The sequence below is a fragment of the Eurosta solidaginis genome, chromosome X (assembly GCF_040869045.1).
Source record: "Eurosta solidaginis isolate ZX-2024a chromosome X, ASM4086904v1, whole genome shotgun sequence".
Lineage (NCBI taxonomy): Eukaryota > Metazoa > Arthropoda > Insecta > Diptera > Tephritidae > Eurosta > Eurosta solidaginis.
Genome location: NC_090324.1, coordinates 41399779 through 41423869, shown reverse-complemented (window position 1 = coordinate 41423869; position 24091 = coordinate 41399779). Strand labels below are relative to the sequence as shown.

Genomic DNA, 24091 nt, shown 5'->3' with positions numbered 1-24091 from the left:
GTTCCCACGTGAAAAACACATGGATTTACATTTTTCTATGTTGAGAGGCATAAAATTCGCATTACACCAAGTAACTAAACGATTTAAATCCGCCTGGGGTACAGAACGTTCTTCAACCGACGCGTATGACTTAAAAACTTTTATGTCGTCGGCATACATTAAAATTTTAGAATATTTTATAGTTGTGGAAACATCGTTTATAAAGATCAAAAACAGAATAGGACCGAATTGGCTGCCCTGAGGCACACCGGAGGGAACATCGATGACATTCGAACAAATTTTTTTAAAAATGACTCTTTGAGTTCTACCGCAAAGATAGGAGGAGATCCAGCGAGTTAGGCCAGGTTTAAAACCAAGCAATTCGAGTTTATAAGCAAGTAATGAGTGGCGTACTTTGTCGAATGCTTTGCTGAAATCAGTGTATATAACGTCGGTATGATGATTGTTTCTAAACCCATTAAAGACGTGAGTTATAAGCAAATTGGTTGTGGTTGATTTGGCTCTACAAAAGCCATGCTGAGAACTATCTATCAATGTAGAAATCGAAAATGTAAGGTGATTAGTAACGATTGCTCCGAAAAGCTTAGGGGTAGCGGAGAGCTTTGCTATTCCACGATAGCTTTCAATAGACGACTTGCTTCCTTTTTTATGGAGTGGGATAAGAAAAGATTCCTTCCAAGCCGTCGGGAAAATGCCATTTTTTAAATAGAGGTTAAACAGATCAGTAAGGGGCTGGTAAATGTATTCCGCACATTTTTTAAGAAAACATGTTGGGATCAAATCGGGACCGTATTTGAAGGATTCTTTTAGGGTCTTTAGATGTAGTAGAACATCTTCAGGCAGCAAATGTGGGGCATATATTGAGTTACTAGAATGGAGCTCATACGGATAATTTGTAGGTGATGAATCAACCACAGCAGAGTAATCAGAGTGAAAGAATTGAGCGAAGAAGTTTGCAATCTCTTAATCGTCGCTGGAAATGCTGTTTCTAAACTTCGTGGCAGAAGGAAATCCGTTAGTTCTGCGTTTAGAATTTACGAAATCATAAAAAGGCTTCGGGAGGCAAATAATGTTTCTTTTAATTTTACATATGTAAGCTTTATAACACTTTTTATTAAGTTCAAAATACTTATGACGGAAAATAGCGTACTGTGCGTAATGAGAATGTAAACCGGTTCTCTTATATAATTTGAATAAACGTGATTTCTTATTTCGTCGTGGTTCTTTTTTGTTGTTGCCATTTTTCTATGTACGTCCGCTGCGTTAATTCTTGGTTTAAACTCCGTGTATAATGAAGATTTTAATTCCGAGTATGAGCGAGGTTTGGCTTCACATTCAATGTACAGTTTTGCAGTACCGCTAAGGGATCTTTTACATAATATGTAGCGTTGCAAATCAGTCCATCGAAAAGTTTCGGCGAAGCTCTCAAAATCTTGTAGCCATACCAGCACGCTCATAGTTTCGTCTTCGGTGATTTTTTTGATTATGCCTTCAATATAATTAAAATTAATTTTTGTCGTACCACCAACTTCTCTCTCTTCCATTCGCGTAGAGTTCGGCATGGTGTTTTCAAATTCCACTGACCGGTTACTGCTCTGCAAGTTTCTTCTTCTACGGCCGCTCATTTTGAGTTTTCGTATCACTACAACAACTGTGTTTCTTTTAAGACGAGAATTCCCGGACGAGCCCCACGTGGTGGTTTTATTTTATTTATTGAGTGTTTATTTAAAAGTAAAAGTTCAATAAAACTCGATGTAATGTGTGTTTGAAAGAAATTACAAATATAATATTTGGGAATATAAAAGAAGCAAAAGAATATGAATTGTTGTTTACGAAACTTAAAAAATCGAATGACTAATGAAGAGCGGCTGTTGTGTCTACGTCCACGGCTATAGTTCAACTGCTTGCTATTTCTGCTTGCTCACACGACAACTGATTATTCGCGCATTGATCACCATGACTTCTCTTTATTTCCGCTATCGGTGCTCATTCCCTCATATATGCTTGATTTTTCTTTTCATTTAAGTTGATAAAATTTTATTAAGGGGGAGTTGAGCAGGCTATAGCAGGGATCACGTAAAATTGAGCGTAGGGAATCGTTAGCCTCGTTTGCTTACCACGCTGTTAACTTTTGGGTTTTTTTTAACCATTTACCTTCGCGCATAACCTTCTCTGGTCGTGGGACCCTCTCCGAGTGAAATATACCTTCCAGGAGGGACGAAACTACATTGAAATTTTTTTGACACACATGCAATCACGCTTTTGCACATGCATACGCCTTAGGATTTTTGTTTTGAAAATAAAGTTGCGAGAATCGTTAATTATGGGGATCACTCGGCGATCCGAGGGACCGCACAAATCAATGGTTATAACATCGTGCCAGCGATAAGAAAGTAAGTCACACAGTCGGCGGCTAGCTTGTTAGCACCGACGCGTTAGCGACGTCGCGTGAGGGTCGTCGTTCACTAGAACAGGTTGGAAATCAGTTCGGGGAAATAAGGCGTGTTGCACATAGCAAGATACGGAGATGACAAAAAATAGAACAGGGCTTCGTAGCGCTGCGGGTGGCCAGGTGGACGAAAGCACAGACGACGAGACCAGGACACCAAAGCAGGTGGAGGAACACGTCGCTGGAGCGGGCGTTAGCCAAGAAAACAACAACGAGGCCGGAACTCGAGAAGAGTAAGACCAATTGCGCACTGTGACGCCCGCACCGAAGGTGGATTCCAGCCCCAACGACGCAACCGACTATGTGATGATCAATGCGATAATACAGAAATTCTAGATGATGTTTATACAGCATTAATTGGAGATGAGCCGCCCGACGAAGTGGTCAAGGAGGCCATGAAAACACTCAGAAGGGACATGAACGGTTTAGCGGGCAGACTGTCAACGCTAGAGGATACAGGCCAGCGCGATCGGGAAGGATTGGAGCGCGACGATTGGCTATTGAGCGCAGAAGCAGGAGCGGCAAGCGCCAGCGCTGATGAGCAGGAGCAAAACGGAGGCGCGCACCGGAACGCACTATGGCGAAATTGTGATTTTAGCGGCAAAAAATACTTCCCGACAATCTAGCTTCACCAAATTTGGTGTGTAGACTTCTAATGATAAAAAATCGATTTGAGAAAAAATGGGCGGGCACGCCCCCTTTTTTCAAAGTAGTGGCAAAACGTACTTCCTGGCAAGCTAGCTTCACAAAATTTGGTGTGTAGACTTCTAATGATAAAAAAATCAATTTGAGAAAAAAATGGGCGGGCTACGCCCCCTTTTTTCAAAGTAGTGGCAAAGCGTACTTCTTGGCAATCTAGCTTCACCAAAATGGTTAAACGGACAAAAAACAACTTGAGAAAAAATTTAACGGTCCACGCCCTCTTTTTCGTATATCCAAAACCCAAATTGTCGCCAAAAATACTTACCAAAAAGCTGGCTTCATCAAATTTTGAAAACGGACTTCTTCTGACATAAAAAAAACTTTAGTAAAAATGGGCGGCCCGCGCCCACTATTAAATGCTACCAAGAAATTAATCTGTTTTTTAATTCATAAATTTATAATTTTAAAGAAGTTGTATATGCTTATGGATTAATCTGAAAATAACAAAAATAATATACATATTCTCGAAAGATATAGGGCTTAATTATTCATGGTCTGTTTCTTCGTTTTCAGCCGCTTCTAATTCCAATGAATAATTATTTATCGACTCTAAGCTTACATCAGAATCATAACTATATTTGCAGATGGAGGCTTCTTGAAATGTTGAAGGTAATAAAAGTTCTGGTGGCAATTCAGGCATTTTAATAAGATCAATGACTTCTCGAAGAAAAGGAAGCTTTTTTGAACTATTTGTACGTTCTTGCAAACATAAACTTGAAATATATGGGTCAGAGCTATCCATAGCTCTATGATACATGCCAAGTATATTGTGCACTCTTGAATCCTTTCGAGCGTGACCAGTTCGATCATTTTTATAATATTTGTTTCGCGCCTCAGATGCATTTTCTGCCAGGACACCTACGGGTACTACTGAAGCCTCAATTATTTGTGACGAATGCACTAATATTTTGTGTATTGTGGCAGAAATAGAGTACCATTCTTAGTTTTGGAAAAATATTTCACTGGTTTTAATGCAATGATCACGAAACCTTTGAGCATCAATTTCAAATTCAGAGGAGAGAGCAATTAAGATTATGTGTAAATGTTTCAAAAAATCAATATTTATACCAGTAATAGATGCTAAAAGGTCCGTGCGAGAAAATGCTCTTCTAGCTGTGTTGCCATCGTTGGTGTTGCCGCTGCCATTTGCTTTCGGCTTATCGACATGAAGTCCCATTTGAAGCAAAAACTCTTTTTGAATTTTTTGTTTCTTTTCTGCCAGGATTCTTTTCTCTTCTGCTCCACGAACCTTCCATTTTTTCAAATCTAGCTTGTATGAAAGTTTTAAAACAAAATCGAAACTAAGAATCCACGCATGCAAAGGGCTTAATCCATATTTCAAAGCGTCGGTCTTCGGTTCAAAATTAAGAGAATCAAAGTTTCTTATAGTTCGAAATTCCTTTCGACCGGCATGACAGATGGGACATTACTGTGCACTTTTAGTTTCTGTCAACACATTTAAGACTTTCCCATCTATTAATGTCATATATAAATTATATTTTACTTTAATTTTTTCCCCATTACTTTGTGTGTATTGTAGTGGTTTCAACTCCTCAATCTGTTCCTTTATGTTGTGGTTTTCAGTTCAAATGTGCTCTTTTGTTTCTTTAACAAACTCCACTTTTAAAGGTCTACAAAAGCGTACTGACTGAGGTGTACGGTTTACCCAAATGTTATACCCTGCTGATGAAATTATTTTTATTAGAATGACTGATGTCACAAAAAGGGAATGATCGAAACTTTCCGAAGTATTTTCCACAAATTTTTGTTTAAACAAGCTGTGACCGGTAGAACCATCAAACCCGTAGCTCGAAATTAGGATCGATTCTTCAACGTCCATTGTACACAATACTTCATCTTGATATTCAAGAATTCTTTTAGCTGTGTGGTCTAACAAATTTTGCAACGACACTTCGACAGAGCTTTCATTCGCTTTGATTTCATCCGGTCTACATTTCAATTTGCTTTTATAAACTTTATCATAAGTCGGATATATACTACAATTGTGTTTTATGTTTAATTGCCGCATATTTGAGTACACATTTTTAGTTAATCCGTTTTCTAACAAACATTAGAGCTTCATCAGGTGATACTGGCGTAACTTCTTTATGGCTAGTATTAAGAACTTCTCGAATTTTGGATGGCCGATTTGGAGATATAGCAACTTGTTGTAGGACAAATATCAAATCCGTTGCGTGGGATTTTTTGGCAGATATAGAGGCAGCATTAACTAATAATTGCGCATTATCTCCTTGCTGGGAAGCTAATTCGGAAGCTAATCTCCTTTTATTTCTTTCGCAGCTATCATCATACGTCAGTTTTGGTCGCCCAATATTATTAATCTTTTTCGGTATTACAAAAATTTTTTCTCGACTCAATCATTGTATAAGTTTAACACAGCACTGTGCACTTTCTTAAATGAAAAAGGGAGAGCACGTGTTTAAAATATAATATGTAAGTATTTATTTATTTTCACTTTCAAAAACAATATGAAAAGGGATAATCAACAAAATGAAATATTTGCGCGATGGCGGGCGGGCGATAAGTTTAAAAATCGATGCGTATCGGCGATGCGTGCGATCGGGTTTGTAGTTAATGATAAACTAAACTGAGAGTGAGCGCGGTGTTGGTCGGCAAGCACAGCTGAGCTGCACTTGCGCTTGGCCGCACTGGCCGGGTGTTGCCAGACGGAGGGGGGCGGACTTAGTCCGAAAACTGGATAATGTCTTCAACATGCTCCCCTCCGCCCGACGCGTTGATGGGTTAAGGGCGGCATCAACCCTATCAAGGGCCGCCCGTGCCTTTTCGACCAATTTCCGTAGTTGGTCGTCCTTGTGAAGAGCCGATCGGCTTTGTACCGCGCTCTGGCGGTTTTCCGTGCGGGCTCGTGGGGTTGCCCTGTCTCGTAGTCGAAGCTCGATGTGTTGGCGTCTCGCGCTGTTTTCCTGTCTAGCCCGGTGCAGTAATGTATGGTGGCCAAGGGAACATTTTCGGCAGCTGTTCGGGGAGTCGCACGCCCCAGTGGTATGCGAAATGGCGAGGCAGTTGAGGCAGTGCCGGTGGGTTTTCGCACACTGGTACCTCTCCTCGGGTTGCATCGCTAAGAATGCCCGGCACTGTCTCAACACGTGACGTTGACCACAGAGGCGACACTTTGGTCCCTCAGTTGTTCTGCGGGTCCTGTAAATACAAGAAAAGAAAAACAAAGATTCGTATTTTTTAGGCATGGTTGAGGGTAGCTTATATATCTTTTGAGATTGCTAGGGGGCATGAAGCAGAGGGTACCAGAGGTAGGGTTGGCACTACTAGGCAGTTGGTAGCACGCACAGTTTGGCAATATTTCGGGTTATTAATCCGTTTTGGGTTTTGAGTTCCACAACTCGAACATGGTTATCCGATCCAGGGTGTAAAGTGATTACCCGTCCCAAACGTCATTCGTTCGGGGGTAGTAAATCATCTTTACCACGACTAAATCTCCAACTTGAATATTGCGTTGAGCGCATTTCCATTTATATCGCTTATGCAGCTCCTTGAGATACTCGCTCTTCCATCGTGTGCTGAATTGGTGGTAAAGCACTTTCAGTTTCTGCCATTTGTTGACCAAGGTGAGATGCTCTGCAGTTGGCTCCGGTAACAACAAGAGCGGCGCGCCACGTAGGAAATGCCCTGGGGTTAGGACTAGGGGATCCATTGGATCTTCGGACATAGGCGAGAGTGGTCGGGAGTTGAGGACCGCCTCTATGCGTACTAAGAGGGTAGTAAGCTCTTCAAAGGAGAATTTCTGGTTTCCTGCTACTTTCGTAAAGTGTATCTTGAAACTTTTGATGGCCGCTTCCCATAGACCACCCATGTGGGGAGCGTATGGTGGGATGAATTTCCATGAGAATCCGTGAGTTGCATACTTTTCGGCGACGTCTGTAGCGACTTTCTTGAGCAATGTGGTGAATTCTCTTTGTAATCCGCGTTGTGCGCCGACGAACGTCTTTCCGTTGTCAGAATATATCTGGTGGGGTAGGCTACGGCGGACAGTGAATCGGGCAAAGTCTGCGTTGAGGGCATTCGTGGTGAGGTCAGAACACACTTCTAAATGAACAGCCTTTGTGGAAAAACAGACGAACACACAAACGTAAGCTTTGACATACGAAGCTCGGCGAAGGGGAGAAGTTTTTACCATAAATGGTCCAGCAAAGTCGACTCCTGTTGTATGAAAGGGTAGGAAATATGTTGACCTCGCGGGTGGCAAGGGTGCCATTCTCTGCGTTTTCATCTGCTGTTTGTAGATGGTGCAGGTTTTGCAGTGGAGGATGAGCTTTTTGACATTTTTCTTCAAACGTGGAATGTAGTACTGTTGCTGTACCATTCGGATCATAAGCTGTTTGTCAGCGTGCAGCAGTTTTGAATGGAGAAAGTCCAACAGAAGAGAACAAACTCGAGAGTTTCCGGGTAGGATGATTGGGTGCCGTTCATTAAAGCTATCTGTGGCATAGGCTAGTCGTCCGGAAACTCGCATGATTCCTGAGTCATCTAGCACAGGGTTTAATGTCCGAAGGGTGTTCTTTTTGGGTAAAGGTCCTGCTTTTTGAAGCTCTATCTTATCTCCGTAATAATTTCGTTGAGTTTGAGTGATTATTTTGATTTTGGCATCATTCACTTCGGCATGGGTGAGGTTGAGCGTGGCTGGAACTTCTAGTTTTCTTGCTTTTCGGATAAACCGCAACATATAGGCCACGACTCTAAGCGCTCGAGAAAATGACGAAAAACGGTCGAGTATGTCTATATTTTCTTCCTGCAGGGCGTGGAATACTTCCACATGTCGTTGTTCAGGGGGAGTTGGGTGGTGAGAAATATCCTTTGGCCACGAAGTTGATGGATTGATAAGCCAATTAGGTCCTTCCCACCATAATGGACATTGGACTAAATCCTGAGGCTTGCAGCCTCGAGTGCCCAAATCCGCTGGATTGTCCTTACTGGAAACGTGCCTCCAAGTGGCGTTGTCGACGTTCTTAAGAATTTCAGAGGTTCTGTTGGCGACATACGTTTTCCAGGTATGGGGTGGTTTTTCTAACCAGGCCAGTACGTTGGCAGAATCGCACCAGAGAATGAGTTCGTGTGGGGGTAGATTCAGCTCACTTCGCAGCTGTCTCACTAACTTGGAGAGTAAAACTGCTCCACAGAGTTCCAACTGTGGAAGACTCACGGTTTGGAGGGGTGCTACTTTGCTTTTAGCAGCTAGCAAATGGGATGAAAAACGATTTTCATGGGTTTGTAGTCGTAAATATATACAGGCACAAAATGCTTTTTCTGAAGCATCTGAGAATCCATGCAGCTGGATTAGTTTATCGGCGGAATACTGTACCCACCTAGGGATTTTAGTGTCTCTGATGTGAGGTAAATTCTCATACAATGAGGTCCATTTTTGGGGAGCTCCGGGCTTCACGTCTTCGTCCCAATCCGTTCCTTCCATCCAGAGTTGCTGCAGCAACATTTTTGCTCATTATTGGTGAAAGCTATCCTGCGGGGTCAAACAGTTTTGCAACTGCTGATAATATCTGCCTTTTGGAGTCGTGTTTTCTATTGATGGTGGATCATACGTGTAGGTGAAGGTGTCGGTTAGCGCGTTCCACTGAATTCCAAGGGTTTTGTTGAACTCGAATCATGGAATTTAAGGAAGTTGACGTCTAGCAAATCAGGGACGGGAACAGCTTTTAAAATTTCAGGGTGATTTGCCAACATCTTCCTCAAAGGGAACCCTGCCGATTTTAAGGCTTCGATAACTTGAGTCATAGAGTTCAAAGTGGACTGTATATTATGACCGCCGGACAAAATATCGTCAACATAAGTTTCATTCAATAAAATATTTTTAGCGAGCGGATATTCGTCTTGACAGTCGCGGGCGAGTTGATATAGGGTTCGAATCGCCAAATATGGCGCGCAATTTACACCAAAGGTAACTGGTTTTAGTCGAAAATCTTGTATCGGCAGAGTTGGGTGTTTCCGAAAAACGATTCGATGAAAATCTTTATCTTCTTCATGGATGAGTATTTGGCGATACATTTTCTCAATATCGCCGTTGAAAACAAACAGTCACCATTTAAGTATGACGAGCATTAAGTCATTTTGTAGAATGGGGCCTGTATGAAGCACGTCGTTCAACGAGTTGCCAGAATGCGACATTTTTGATGCATTGAAGAAGACTCGCACTTTTGTTGTATTGCTGTCGGGTTTTATGACAGCATGATGGGGTAGATAAAATGATAGATATTTACCATCTCTAATTATCTCTTCTTGGGAGGCGGGTTCCATGTGATCCATGGTTAAATATTCATTAAGGACTTCAAAATATTTGTCTCTTAATTCGGGTTTCATTTCGAGCGTGCGTTCGATGCTGATGTACTGCTGTTGTGCTGCGGGTCGCGAATGACCGACTGCCAGATTGGCTGGAAATTCTGATTTGAAGGGTAGTTTGACTCTCTGCATCTTCCTCACGAATTGTGGTTGTCCGGTAGAGTGCTTCGCAGTATTCATCATCTGCTGATCGTTGTTGGGTTTGTTGAACTTCTTCCTCTTCCCAAAATTGTCTCAAAAGTTGATTGATGGGTTCATCGGTGCATTCCGTGACATGAGTGCTGAAGATTGATACCTTTTCAGCTACAGCGCCGCTTAATGTCCATCCGAATATTGTGTTTTGGGCAAGTAATGTTCCACTCATATTTCGTAGGAGCCCTTCGGTGAGGATTTGCGGGGTGATATCGCTGCCGATTACCACATCGATTTTCGATAGTATCAAATACTGTGGATCGGCTAACGGTAAATGGGACAGTTCTTCGAGATCGATGCTTGAAACTCTGACTGTGGGCAAGAACTTAGTTAGTTTCGGCAAAATTATTGCTTGTGCGTCTATCATTTGGGTTAAGTCTGCTGAACAGAATGTTATCTGGCAGACTTTATTGGCATTTTTCACAACCGTTCCACGCATTCCAGATATCTGTGGAGAGACTCTTTTGTGTACGGATGATACAAAAGTTTTTTGTGAACCTTGGTCTATTAGAGCACGAATTTTATGAAATTCGCCAACATAGTATATTGATACTACTGCTGTTGGTAGTAGGGTGGTTCCGTGATTACTCGAGAAGAGTGTAGAAACCGGGTTTTTGTCTTGAGACTATTAGGCGGACGTGGCTCTTGCGGCTGCTTTCCATGTTGAGGCTCGCTCGTCGTCCGGTCTCCTAGGGGTGCCGGCTTGGGCGTTTTGAGCTCTGGGGTCTGGTTGTGATTGTTGGGGTTTGGGCTGCAAATGCAGTAGCGAATGATGACGCTTTTGAAAATAAACGCACGTGAAACTACTTTTACATTCATTCTTGGGGTGTGACGTAGACAAACAGTTTTCGCAATAACTATTTTCTCTCACAAATTTGATTCGGTCTGATACCGATAAATTCCTAAACCTAACGCAAGATTTGACTGCGTGGTATTGGTTGCACAATCTACACGATGCCGTTTTATTAAACTCGGTGTAACATGCATGGGTTTTATTATTATTGGGTTGGGTCGAGTTTTGATTCACCATTCGTGGTGTAAAACTCGAAAATTGGGGCTTTGCTTTGCCTGGTCTGTAGGTACTTAGTCTTTCTACTACCTCGTATCTGCTGGTGAGGAATTTATTCATGTCCTCCCAAAGGGGCAGCTCCTTCCGGGAGCTGAGGGATTGTTCCCATAGTGAAAGAAAGGCTTTCACTTGGCAGCTTTGATGAGCACAGATAAACGAGGATCGGGTCCCAGTCCGTTTTTGGGATTCCTTGGGTGTTAAGGGTTGACATGCAGTTGTTGATTATTGTCTGCATCTTCTGTATTTGTTCTCCGTTTTCTGCGAATATTGTGGGTAGGTTGAACAGCGTCTTCAGCTGGTTGTCGACGAGTATCCTTTTGTGCTCGTACCTCGATCTGAGCGTTTCCCAGGCAAGCTCGAAATTATCATCGCTCAGTGGGTATTGCTTTACAATATGTCCTGCTTGACTTTTCGTTTTCAGGCGCAGGTGGTATAATGTTTGAGCGGGTGATAATTTAGGGTAGTTTTTATAGACTACCCTGCACATATCTCTAAAAGATGGCCAGTCTTCGTATCCACCATGAAATACTTCGGTGTCGCATGGTGGTACTTTTAAATAAAAACCGTTTGCGTTTGAATTGTTTATTGGGTGGGCGGTTATTTGTTGTTGGTTGGTGCTAGCAGTATTAAAAAGCTGTAAGGCTTCTAAAATTTCTGATTTGCATGTTTAGTACGTTTCCATGCATTTAGCAAATTTTTGCTCAACCGAGCCGCTGACATCTGTATAATTATCAGAGAAACTTACATCTCGATAGGAATCTAGCACCTTTGCCCATACTTTATCTAGGTCTTCTAATTTGACCTTAAGCATACACTCTGATAACTCGGTAGCTTGGGAGGGTGACCATCTTGAGCAGTAAACCTCTACTTGGTTACCGTCATATACGAATTTCTGCAAGCATTGGTCTGCAGTGGTCAATTTTTGGGTTTCTTTTGTTTTTGGCATTATAATTAAATTTTACCAAGAAATGGGAGCTTTTATTAAGCTGTGAAAATCGAAAAAAATTTGTAAAAAGGGCAAAAAAAATTTTTTTTGAAACCAGCCTAATGTACGCTTGGTTCTTTATACGGGCTTGTCTCAGCGCTTCTCAGTACAAGTAATGTGGGTATATAATAATATAAATATTATAATATTTGTGTTCACTGGGATTTTATTTTTTATTCTTTGAGACCGGCCTAATGTGTACCGGCTTTTTGCTTTGTTATATGTACTTGTCTCAGCGTGTCTGAGCACAAGTAATATGGGTATATAGTACGTATGTATGTATATATATAAGTGGGTAAAATATATTTGCCGGTAAACTGTGGTGTACCAACAACTTTTTGTTTGCCGTGCCAATGCATTGATCTGTATTGACAAAGTAAATGCATGCAAAATATGTAACCGATGATCTTCTTTGTTGCTTCCTTCTATTATGTAGTTACATATGGTCATGCAATTACTTTGTTGAGGGTGGGTTTTTGGTTTATGCAAAAAGATGTACAAGGGCGTGTGGGTATTATGGGTGCATATAATTGTAGGTTTGTATTTAAAATTAATATTGGGTGCACCGGTAAAATAAACTTTAGGAAAAGTGACAAAAACTTGGCAAAGTTTGTTGCTATGGGTTTTTTATAAAATATATTTTATGTAATATATGTATATATGGGTAAATTGGGCAGCGGTGAATTTCACGCTGGAAAAATTTGGAGCTCGGGTGATATTACCGAACTAAGTGGGTATATACATATATTACATATATACGTATATACTTTTATAATTAAGTAGGTATTTAGCGCAACGAACTTATTGGGTATATAGAACCGGACAATAGATTTTCCGTTGGTACGGGAATGCAATTTTATTTGTTGAAAAATTTATATGGGTTTTTGAAGGGACTGTACCTGTTGGTAACAGTGAGTAAGCAAATGAAATATTTTGCCGTTTAGGCTTTGATGTGGGTTATATACCCATGGTCCGGATCTTTAGATCGGAGGAGTATATAAGTTTGAGGGTTTTAGATTTGGGGTCCGTGCTTTAGACGGAGGGAATATATATGGGAATATATTGGGTAAACGGTGTACTCACTCTGCATTTTTTGTTGGTTTTATGGTGACTTGTGATATGTTGTGTTGTAATGTTGAATCTCCTTTATGTTGTCTCTGGTGTAATGGTGATGTTATTTTGATGTATGTATGTGTTTTTTCCAATTATGTTTTCCAACTTTTATTTTATTTTAAAAATTTGTATTTTTATTTCGATTTTTTTTTTTTTTTTTTTTGAAACGTAAATTTTTCTTTTTTCAAAAAAACCTCCCTTTTGTTCAAATACTTAAATTTTTTCTCAAATATATTTTTCTTTTTCTTAAAAAAAAATATTTCCGTTTCCACCAAACTCCTTTTTTTCTCTTTTTATCAACACCCTGATGTGTTTAACTTTGTAGTTGTGTATATATTTTTGTTGTACTCAGCACTTCTATGCACTTTTTTGTTTTTAAATGACCACTTTCTTCTCTTCTTTTCTACCTTAAGAGTTCTGTTAATTATTCAATAATAATTTTTTCCCAAATAATTTGATTTCTAAAATTTTTTCTTCACACACCTAATGTTAATATTTTATTTTTCTCTTGTATTTTGTGTACACCAGTTTTTATGTATGTATGTTTGTAAATATTTTTATTTAAAGCCCTTTGTATAATTTAGCACTTTTATTTTGTTTTCACCACCTTAATGTTTTGTTTTTTGTGCATAAACCTTAATTGTTTGTTATGTTGTTATTATTAGGTTTTGTTTTGTAAAATACATTTTTGTATTACACCTTAATGTGTTTTAGTTATTTATTTATTTATATATGTGCCCTTACCGACCGCGTATTATTTTATGTACAATTTTTTGTTGTTTTTTTTCCGTTTTTGGGTCGCTGGTTGCTTTTTTTAGCACAATAGGACCATGTATAAATTTAACACAGAACTGTGCACTTTCTTAAATGAAAAAGGGAGAGCACGTATTTACAATATAATATGTAAGTATTTATTTATTTTCACTTTGAAAAACAATATGAAAAGGGATAATCAACAAAATGAAATATTTGCGCGACGGCGGGCGGGCGATAAGTTTAAAAATCGATGCGTATCGTAGTTAATGATAAACTAAACTGAGAGTGAGCGCGGTGTTGGTCGGCAAGCACAGCTGAGCTGCACTTGCGCTTGGCCGCACTGGCCGGGTGTTGCCAGACGGAGGGGGGCGGACTTAGTCCGAAAACTGGACCCTGTCTTCAACAATCATTTCTTTTTATATTTTCTAAATGCATTCTCATTTCTGGTTTGTTTATTCCATTTAAGTTTAATAAAATTAGATAAGCTCCGAGCTTTAGTACATATCAATTTACTTATTTCAATGTCCATTTCGTATGAAATCTTTCCTTTTATATAATTGGAAACATTCCTGTTGTTTCTCAACCAAAACTCAAATATTTCAGAATTTTTGAACCTGAGTGTTTCTACAAAAGTATTAAAAATTCGTTCAATAGAAGTCAAATGCATACACTTTTACCATGACATAAAACTTGAGTCTTCTACAAACAATCACATGTAAATAGTTCCAATGACACTTCAAAACATTTTTAGTTTAACTCCACGAAAAACGATAAAACTCTTCAGAATTTCACAAAAAAATACATACAAAAAACCACCAAAATAAGTACGAAATAAAAACATTTAGCAAACTATATTTGTATATAGTAAAATTACTCACCTCGAGTAATAGAATTCATATTTACAACGTTTTTTTAAAAGAATATATTATTAAAAAACAGTTTTTAATTTTATAAAAATTTTGCTGCTTCACTTGTTTAACACGTACTAAAAAATTTGTAAACATTACCAGCTGTTTGTACATAAACAGGGTTGCCAACAGTAAATTTGTTTTTAATTTTTTCTTATCAATATGTTGGGTATTGAACACCATCAAAATAATTGCAAAAATTTAAATTTGAAAAGTTGACTTTTTGCCGCTAAAATCGCTATTTCGGCTATAGTGGGACGGCGCGAACCGAGGATCAGCGCGTCCAACCCCGGAACGTCGAGTGGAGGCGGGCGCGTGCTACGAAAGAAGCGCGACGAAGACCATACGCGATTGGACCTGAGGTTCGATGGCGGGCCGAAAGCAATACCGATTGAACGATTCCTGTTCTGAATGGACACGCTTCGCAAGAAGCACAACATCTCGTCGTGGGACTTATACGCGAATTTTCATCTGTTGCTCGATGGCGACGCGCAGGAGTGGTACTGGCTGTACATTGAAAATCATCCGGATGACAGCGCCGTGAACGTTCAGGCATTCCGAGCGGCGAGAGTGGAACATCTTCGCAAAGCGGACTGCGATGAAGAAATTCGTCAAGCGATGAACGAGCGCAAGCAAGAATACGATGAAAAGTTCGTGGCGTACTATGCAGTGGTACGGGGAATGGAGCTGACGATGAGGACAAGGTACCTGGAGCTGAGTTTGGTCAATCTAATGCGGAGGAACCTCGATCCCAGGATCAAGAATTAAATTTTCGCTGCCGTATCGAGTCACTGGAGGAACTTAGGAGTGAATTTCGGCGCGCGGAGGAGCACTTGGCCGACTACGTGGCGAAGCGATATCGCAGGAAGGCTCTGGACGAACTGGAAAACAGATGCGGCGAGGATGATTCGGAGACACTCGAAGCGTTTCACAGATCCGGTAGGGATAGGCCGATACACAGGGAAGCCTCGAGTGACGCCAATGCGGCGGAAAGGATTATTCAACCACCGGGAAGAGTCGACGACCATGGTTGCGACGGTAGACTTCACAGCCTCATTCTTCTCATAGGAATTTTATGCAGGCAGTGATTTAATAGAATAGATTTGAAAGTTAGGAAGCTATTAGAAGTATCCAGTCCTCCAAGTACCACTTCCCAGTCTATTTCAGATAAAAAACTATTAAAACTGGGAAAATCAAACGAAGTAAAATCTGCTTTCAGAAGTATCCTGTGCAAAAATATAAAAACTAAAATTAATAACCAAGGGTAGGTGATGCCTGTCCTTGTGAGTGATGGGATTTGTACATTCACTGATTTCATAATTAATATTATCACTAATAAATATGAGATCGAGTAATATATTTAAAGTATTAACACATTTGTTGATTTGCAATAAATTAAGACTAAGTAAATTGTCAATGAAATATAATTCGTGATTTGCAGAGAGATTATTAGGTGTAAGACCAAAATTACAAACATTAGTTGACCAGTCAATATTGCATAAGTTGAAGTCACCAAGCACGCAGAGATGATTATCACTTAGGTTATTAATAACTAGCGAAACTATGTTGTCAGCGTGTGCCTTGTATAGTTCAAATGAACTGCCTGGTGGCACGTATGATGCAAGGAGATATAGGGAGCCTTGTGAATCAGAACCATTAATGCAGACACAAATTTGGTCAAGCAGAACGTCACCATTACTAAGCGGAAAGAAACAAGAGGATAACTGACGTTTGACCACAATTAAGACCCCACCGCCACGAAGACAACCAGTAGCGTTAGCATCTCGATCTTTTCGGAATACATTAAAAAGCTTAGAGTCGAAGAACTCACTGTCGAAAAAACTTCCATTCAGCCATGTTTCGATGAAAACAAAGACGTCATAATCCAATTGGGAACTGAAGGTGTGAACAAGATTGGCTTTGGTCCTCATCCCAGAAAGGTTTTGGAAATATACCTTTATCTCACTATGACCATTAATTGGAGGCAGAGCACTCACCACATTGTTCAGTGATTGCTAATCGTCGCTTGACACTGGGTCCGAGCTACTTGCTTGCTTGCGAACATTTTTAAACGGTTTAACTTTCACATTTGCTGGCCATAGCAAGGGATCCATAATTGCGTCCAGGAAGGTAGCTGACACGCCAAGCTTACAATTTACCCTAGAGAGTTTAGTAAAATCTGTATCTTTTTTAACCAGAGGGAAGCAGGCAAGTTCATTGCTATCGATTTTCGTATTTTTAAGCACATAGGAGATTATATTATCAGCAGTGACATTAGATTTGAATGACGATAGATGGATCCATTTTTTTGCGGAAACTACATCAAGTTCAGTGTTAGTACTGACTAGGCTCACCAGACTACGCGAACTGGTTTGGACTTGGGTGGTTTTCTTTTGATGGACTTGACTTCCCGCGTTATTAGAACCACTGATTTTATCATTGCCTACCACGTCAACGTTAGTACCAGAAGACAGAGATTTAGTGCGTTTTTTGTTTTTACGCGTTTTTCTCTGAACCTGAGTCCACTGTGAGGGAGATTCAATATTATTTGCAGTAGAAGAGCTGTGAGAGAGATGTGTTGAGCATGCTTGAACCAAAGTAGTAACATTCTGCTTAGTGGCACATAGTTGAATTTCACTCACATTGTTATCATTAGAAATTGGGCAACAATCGGTGATAGCAGTAACAATTGGACTCTTGTTGTTTACATCAACATCAGCAGAAGTCATAGCAGCAGCAGAGATCGCAGTATCATTGCAGGTGGCGTCGACAATTGCACAGGCAAGAGATGCGTCATCTGTACTCGACGATGTTGTCTCTGACGTTTTAACTGCAGTAGCGGCGCAAGCAGAACGAATATCTGTAGAACATGTGCATTTGTTTGTATTTAAATCTGAGGCCAGCGAAGCAATGGCCGAGAACAACTCATCTAAACGAAGTTTGTTGTGTAGAGAGCGAATTTCACTTAATATTTCCAATTGGTCAATAAGAAATTTGTTATAATTTTTGAGAGAATTGATCTCAATTAGAGCCAAATCTAAAGCACTTGTTTGCTGAGATGAGTGAGGATGACTTACGTCAACATTGACAACATAAGAAAGCATAGGTTGACTATTGAGGTTATTTGTTTTATCAGGAACGCATGTTGTTGTACAATCACTGAGATTAATAGACTTATTGAAATCTATGATAGGTGGCGGTGAGCGCAGATAGTTACGACGCAAGGCAATACACCCATTACATATGAATTGTTTACCCGTTTCAGTCAAGCAATCCAGATCAGCTGGGCGAATCTTGACACACTTCATATGAAAAAGTTCAATGCACTTTGCGCACTGCACTTTTGGTTGCGTTCGCTCAACTCTACAGCCACATATGCACGGCATTTTGAGAGTAACGAAGAATAGTCATAAAGAATTAAAATATGCAGAAGCACTTATGCAAAATTTTTTTATATGAAAGTCAATAAACTTTATAATTTTTGAATATTAAAATATTTATTCAATTATAGTTTTTAAAGGCACTATTACACATTTTGTTTAGAGATCGCGATATAAAGCACAAGTATAGAAATATTTATTTGTTTACATTGATTTCACGAGATAAATGAAATCTACTTAGAGAGTAGTGTAAACACGTCTGCACAGCACGACGTTTCTTCAATATAGCATCATCTTTTGCGGGATTCCTCGCCACATACGCGCTGAAGCACGTTAGAACTGCACCCTACGCGCCACAGGCGAACGCCTCGAAAAGGGTGAATCGCTCGTTGCTAGCTATGCTCAGACCATATATAGGCGGGGAGGATCAACTCGCCTGTGATCAGCACGTGTCGCATGCCGCATTTGCATTACGAGGCGCGGTGCATGAGGCTATAGGCATTCATCCTTACAGGGATGTGTTCGGGCAAGCGATGGTCCAGCATGGGAAAGCCTACGAGACCCTACGGCGACTGGACGCGATGAGAGAAAGCGACATAGGGGTCCTGCACAGGGGAGATCGCATGAGACTGATGCTCGAAGGATTAATCCGAGAGGAGCACATAGGAAGGGGCTGCAAATATACAATACGAGGGCTTGACCGGTTAGGTACCGGGAAGGAGAGGTAGTGTATCGCAGAAACTTCAAACTTAGCAATGCAACCGAAGATTATAACGCGAAGCGCTCAGAAATACCTCCGCTCGATGATGCTAGCGTTGAAAGGGAAAGCTCTCTACGAACTAGGAGACTCGTCGGGACGATCCGTGGGAGTCTACCCCAAGGACGTACGGCGATAAGGGAAGAACGGGCTGATCGACCGGCCTTTCGAGAGCATCGCCGAGCGGTGCTCGGCTGCAGCGCTCGCCTTGATACGGCGATAAGGGAAGAACGGGCTGATCGACCGGCCTTTCGAGAGCATCGCCGAGCGGAGCTCGGCTGCAGCGCTCGCCTTGTTGCGGTCACCCAATAGAGGTTACGCCAGAAGACGACCTGTTAACAGCTCCACTTTGTGCCATGTCGTGAATGACAGCTGTCAATCACCAACCACAGCCAACTCTCAGCCATTTCTGTGTTTCCGTTCTTTTCATCGTGGGATCCAAGCAGCGCGGTCACGTAGAAACCAGCAAAACCGCAAAATTTTTATTAAATAAATCCTGTTGCATCCCGCAAAAGATATAGTAACCACGGGTATAATCGGGACCAACTGGGATAGCTAAAAAACGGAAAGAGATCCGGGCAGATATTTTTGATCGCAGTCAAGCGAAGAAGGATAATTAACAGCGTGGTAAGAAGACATCGTGTAAGTATGAAAAATCATAATTAGAGGGTTGTCATCACTAGAAAGCATCGGGCTACGTCGTCAACGAGACAATAGCCGCCACACCAACAATTTTGGTGGTCGAAAGCAAGGCATCGAACGGTAGTGAAGGGGGGGGGGGTGCTCCAGCAGATGCACCCACGCCATCAGGGAACGCCATCCGCAATAGCATCCTCACGTTTGACACTACCACACCAATATAGCGACACCGATTGCGTGACCCAGTAGTCCACATACGAAATAACGGACTTACTACTCACTAGCCATCACGATTGCCACGATTGTCGCCACTAAAGGTACATGCGCAAAACATTCCAGCATCATTGCATGAATGACCGCATCTCCCATCAACACAATCATCAATAAGGATCACGCGGTACGTTCCAGCATCATTACAGCTGACAACAGGTGGATCAAGGAGCCAGGTTTGGTAGTTTAAGTATAGTGGGGTGGGGAGAATCAGTAGTGCATGTCGTAAGTGCGGCAAATTTGAAGCGTGCTATATATGTATGCGGGTTGTGCACCGGAATAAGCAGGATAGCGATAAGCAGGGGCGGGGAGGTTGAGAGGGCCACGTCCCTACATACATATAAGTTCAATTACATGCAAAACATTGATTGTACAGATGCGAAGTTTAAATTTATTGTTCGAGGTGTGCCTCAGGTTACCGTTATGGTTTCACCCTTGTCGTAATGAAGCCAAATCCCATTCACCTGTATCTCAAGACGTCTTGTAGGCCACGGAAGGGGGAATATAAACTGTAAATGAATAATAAATAAATAAATAATTTAAGCCTGTCTTGGGCTGTTGGGGGGTATAGGGGGGTGGGGGAGGGCAGGATGATGTGACATCCCTGGGGTGTGAAATGAGTGGAGAGATTGGTACGACTTTTTTTCTTGTATGGTGCGGTGCATGCTACGGGGCGGCGCAAGATCCACCCCACAGTCCGGCGAGCTAGCTCGTGCAAAAATGCAAGCGTAATGGCGCTGACCCCGACATGCCGAGTGGAAGGGAGTGAGGGAACAGGATAATGTGAGAGGTTGGATTCGCTCCACCACTGAATGAAAACCCGTACGTAACACAGTCTTGAACTAACAACCGGCAATCTCGGGCGCGTTCCATTCTACATTTATCCTGTATATAGTTTTTTATATTTTGAATAGTCAACTTAAAAATTAATATCTTGTACCAAAGTCTAAGTGAACATTAAACATTTATAACGTTTTAAACTACATAAACATATTTTTTAACACGCTTTTATTAGCTTGGCCTGTATGTAACGTAATCACTGAGCTTAATTTTCACCGGTTTCTAGAAGTCTGATTTATTTGAAACTTTCCATACGTATCAAGGACCGATGACAAAGCATTAATGGGATGGTTTGGTGACATAAGGTCAACGGCCATAAGGTCAATTGGCCTTATTACCACTTTGAATGGCCATTAGTTTGAATGGAATTTAGCACACGTATCAAGGCTCGATGGCAATGCATTAATGTGATGGTGTGGTGACATAAGGTCAAAGACCATAAGGTCAATTGGCGTTATTACCACTTTGAATGGCCATAAGTTTGATTGAAGCTTTGCACACGTATCAAGGCTCGATGAAAATGCAATAATGTGATAGTGTGGTGACATAAGGTCATCGGTCATAAGGTCAATTGGCCTTATTATCACTTTGAATGGCCATAAGTTTGATTGAAACTTTGCACACGTATCAAGGCTCGATGACAATGCATTAATGTGATGGTGTGGAGACATAAGGTCAACGTCCATACGGTCAATTAGCCTTATTACCACTTTGAATGGCCATAAGTTTGATTGAAATTTTGCAGACGTATCAAGGCTCGATGAAAATGCATCAATGTGATGGTGTGGTGACATATGGTCAACGGCCAGGAAGTAAATTGGCCTTATTACGACTTTGAATGGCCATAAGTTTGATTGAAACTTTGCACACGTATCAAGGCTCGATGACAATGCAATAATGTGATGGTGGGGTGACGTAAGGTTAACGATAGTTAATTAAGTTATTAATAAAATTTTATTTAATTTTTCGGGATCCTGCCATCTTCGCTGCACTCGTCTATAATGCCAATGTTCTGCCGACCCTTGGCAATTTCGGCGAAAGACCGGGTCCAGCCTCCCTGCTTCGTGGCTCTTTTCGGTGCCGTGGGGTTGGATTCATCCATGTACCGCTGGCGTTTCGAGGTTTCATCACTCTCGACTAAAACTTTTAAAATTACTTGAACTAAAAATTTTTAAATAAATAGTAGTTAAAAAAACTAAAAAAAACACGCTTTTATAGCTAACCGAACTAAAAAATAGAAAATAATTTTCAATTTAAAAGGGTTTATATAACAGTAGTAGAAGGTCAAACAATCATTTATAGTTAATCACCTTAAAATAAAATTATAATAAAATTTAAGTTAATAACAGAATAATTTAATTCACAGTAAAATGCGTGGGGTGCTTGATATGGAATGTTACAATCATTCTATAGGCAACTATCTGAGATGAAAGGTATGAAATGTAGTCAAATGCACCCCACGCTTTTTTAATCTGAATTAGATTATTTTGTTAATAACTTAAATTTTATTATAATTTTATTTTCAGGTGATTAACTACAAATGATTGTTTGACCTTCTACTACTGTTATATAAACTCTTTTTAATTGAAAATTATTTTCTATTTTTTAGTTCGGTTAGCTATAAAAGCGTGTTTTTTTTAGTTTTTTTAACTATTATCATAATTCATGGTCCTTCGCAGCCATCTTTGTCCCGCCCTAAATCTTAAATTAAAATTAATTAAAGTATTAAATCGAATCTTCGTTCGCAAATAAAAATATATAAGAAAAACTACACAAAAGTGCTTACAACAAAAAAAAAAAATATATATATATATAATATAGTGACAGTGTGTACTCAAAATATACCCGTTCAAACATAGCTACATATATACTGACAAAAAAAATATATACCTATATTGCAAAAAACAAAAACAAAAATACCTAAAATCAAATGAGGAAAATATAAACGAAAACTCATACAGTGATTTTAAAGTGTTAAACACAAAGAGAAAAAAAAATTTTGGAAATTTTGGAAAAAAAAATGCAAAAAATTTTAAATTTTTTGAAGCAAAAAACATGGTATGAAAGTTGAGAGACAATAAAAAACAAGCACAAAAATACAAATCACCTTTAAAAGCAGCGAAGCAGCAGCAACAACAGCCAGCTAAGCAGCATCATCAACAACAAGCAGACCAGTCAACACAACAACAAACCCCATAATAATACCGGAATCGGTGAGTAGGCAGTTTTTTTTATTTTTCATAAAAAATATCGAAAATAGTAAAACTTTTTTCCACAAAAGTTATATTAGCCGTGTTTTTTTTTTCACACGCGTATACGTTTACGTTTGCTCGTAAAAAAACGCTTATCCTCGCTTAGATAATGCTTAAGAGACCCAACAAGCGGCAGTGGTTAAATAACTAGCTACATCATAGGGTGTACCGAAAAGCGGAGACACAACCCTCTGATGGCTATAGGGTATAACATATAGCTGAATCAGTTGCGATGAATTGTGGACACGCATAGAATACATAGAATTAGTATAGAGGGTGAAACATAGACACTTATTTCAGGTACATCTTAGTATAATGCGTATTGAAATTTAGTAGGACAAATTTTATGCGCAGCAATTTCAGAGGTGCATCGAAGTTTGACGCTTAGCAATCCATATAAATTTTAAGCGTAAACGTCTATAGATGTAAAAAAACAGCTATTATTTTTTGTAAACTGCATATATCCACAGATATATATATATGAATATCGCGGAAATTTTCTTACAGTTCATTTACCTGCAAACTGTTTGCAACTAAAAATTGGTAGAAAATATTCCGCTATACCAATAGGCAAAACCCGCAAATTATATATATATATATGCATAAATTTCAAGTAGCATTTAATCAATAAAAATTGCTGTTTACTTGCCTACTCAAACCCACTATGCAAGAACAACATCAGCAAAATTTCTTCTACAGCTGAATTTACCCCGTTGTTGCACAGATCGTTGAACTTGGCGATACAGTTCAACCTTACTTCCAAGTCATTTTTTCTTGATTGGGAGCATATATAAAAATTCTAACATCCATATGTATGTATATACTTACATACACGAACATTCTCCCAGCACGTATAGCGAAATTAGCAAATAGAGTGTGTACTGTTGATCAAATTTCCCAACCGCTCTCACGGTAGCAATTTTTTCATCTTTCTTTGCTGCACTCTCCCAACACTACATTCAAGCACACTCAGCTTCACTACAAAAAGCGACGAAGAAGCAAATCAAAACATACTCTATTTGTAAACAAAAATAGAGCAGCTTCTTTGATTCACGTGCATACGTTCGCACAAATAAACATATATAAATACATACGTTTGTATATTGCGCATGTACATTTGTACTTATTCTAGCGCACAAAACTAAGTTTTAGATATTTATGTCCCTATAGGAACTTTCCAAAAAATACTCATACAGACTTTAAAGTACATATTATTATTTTCTGATATACACATATATACCAATAATTTAAAAATACACGTTTATTTCCACACGTATATTTATACGGATATATAAGTTAAAAGTATTTGTGAGATTTATGTAAATTAATTTTTTGTTTTTACAAAACATTATACATACAATTAATTTCCGTATTTTGCGAATCTAAATTATTTAAGGAACGTCCGTTGTCCGTGCTTGACTCTATTTAAAAATA

The 24091-nt window shown here is 39.9% G+C and overlaps 1 pseudogene; it reads right to left on the bottom strand.

Annotated features, from left to right (window-relative positions):
• Positions 1-3546: 3546 nt before the first annotated feature.
• Positions 3547-14508, bottom strand: LOC137234867 (uncharacterized; annotated as a pseudogene).
• Positions 14509-24091: the final 9583 nt, after the last annotated feature.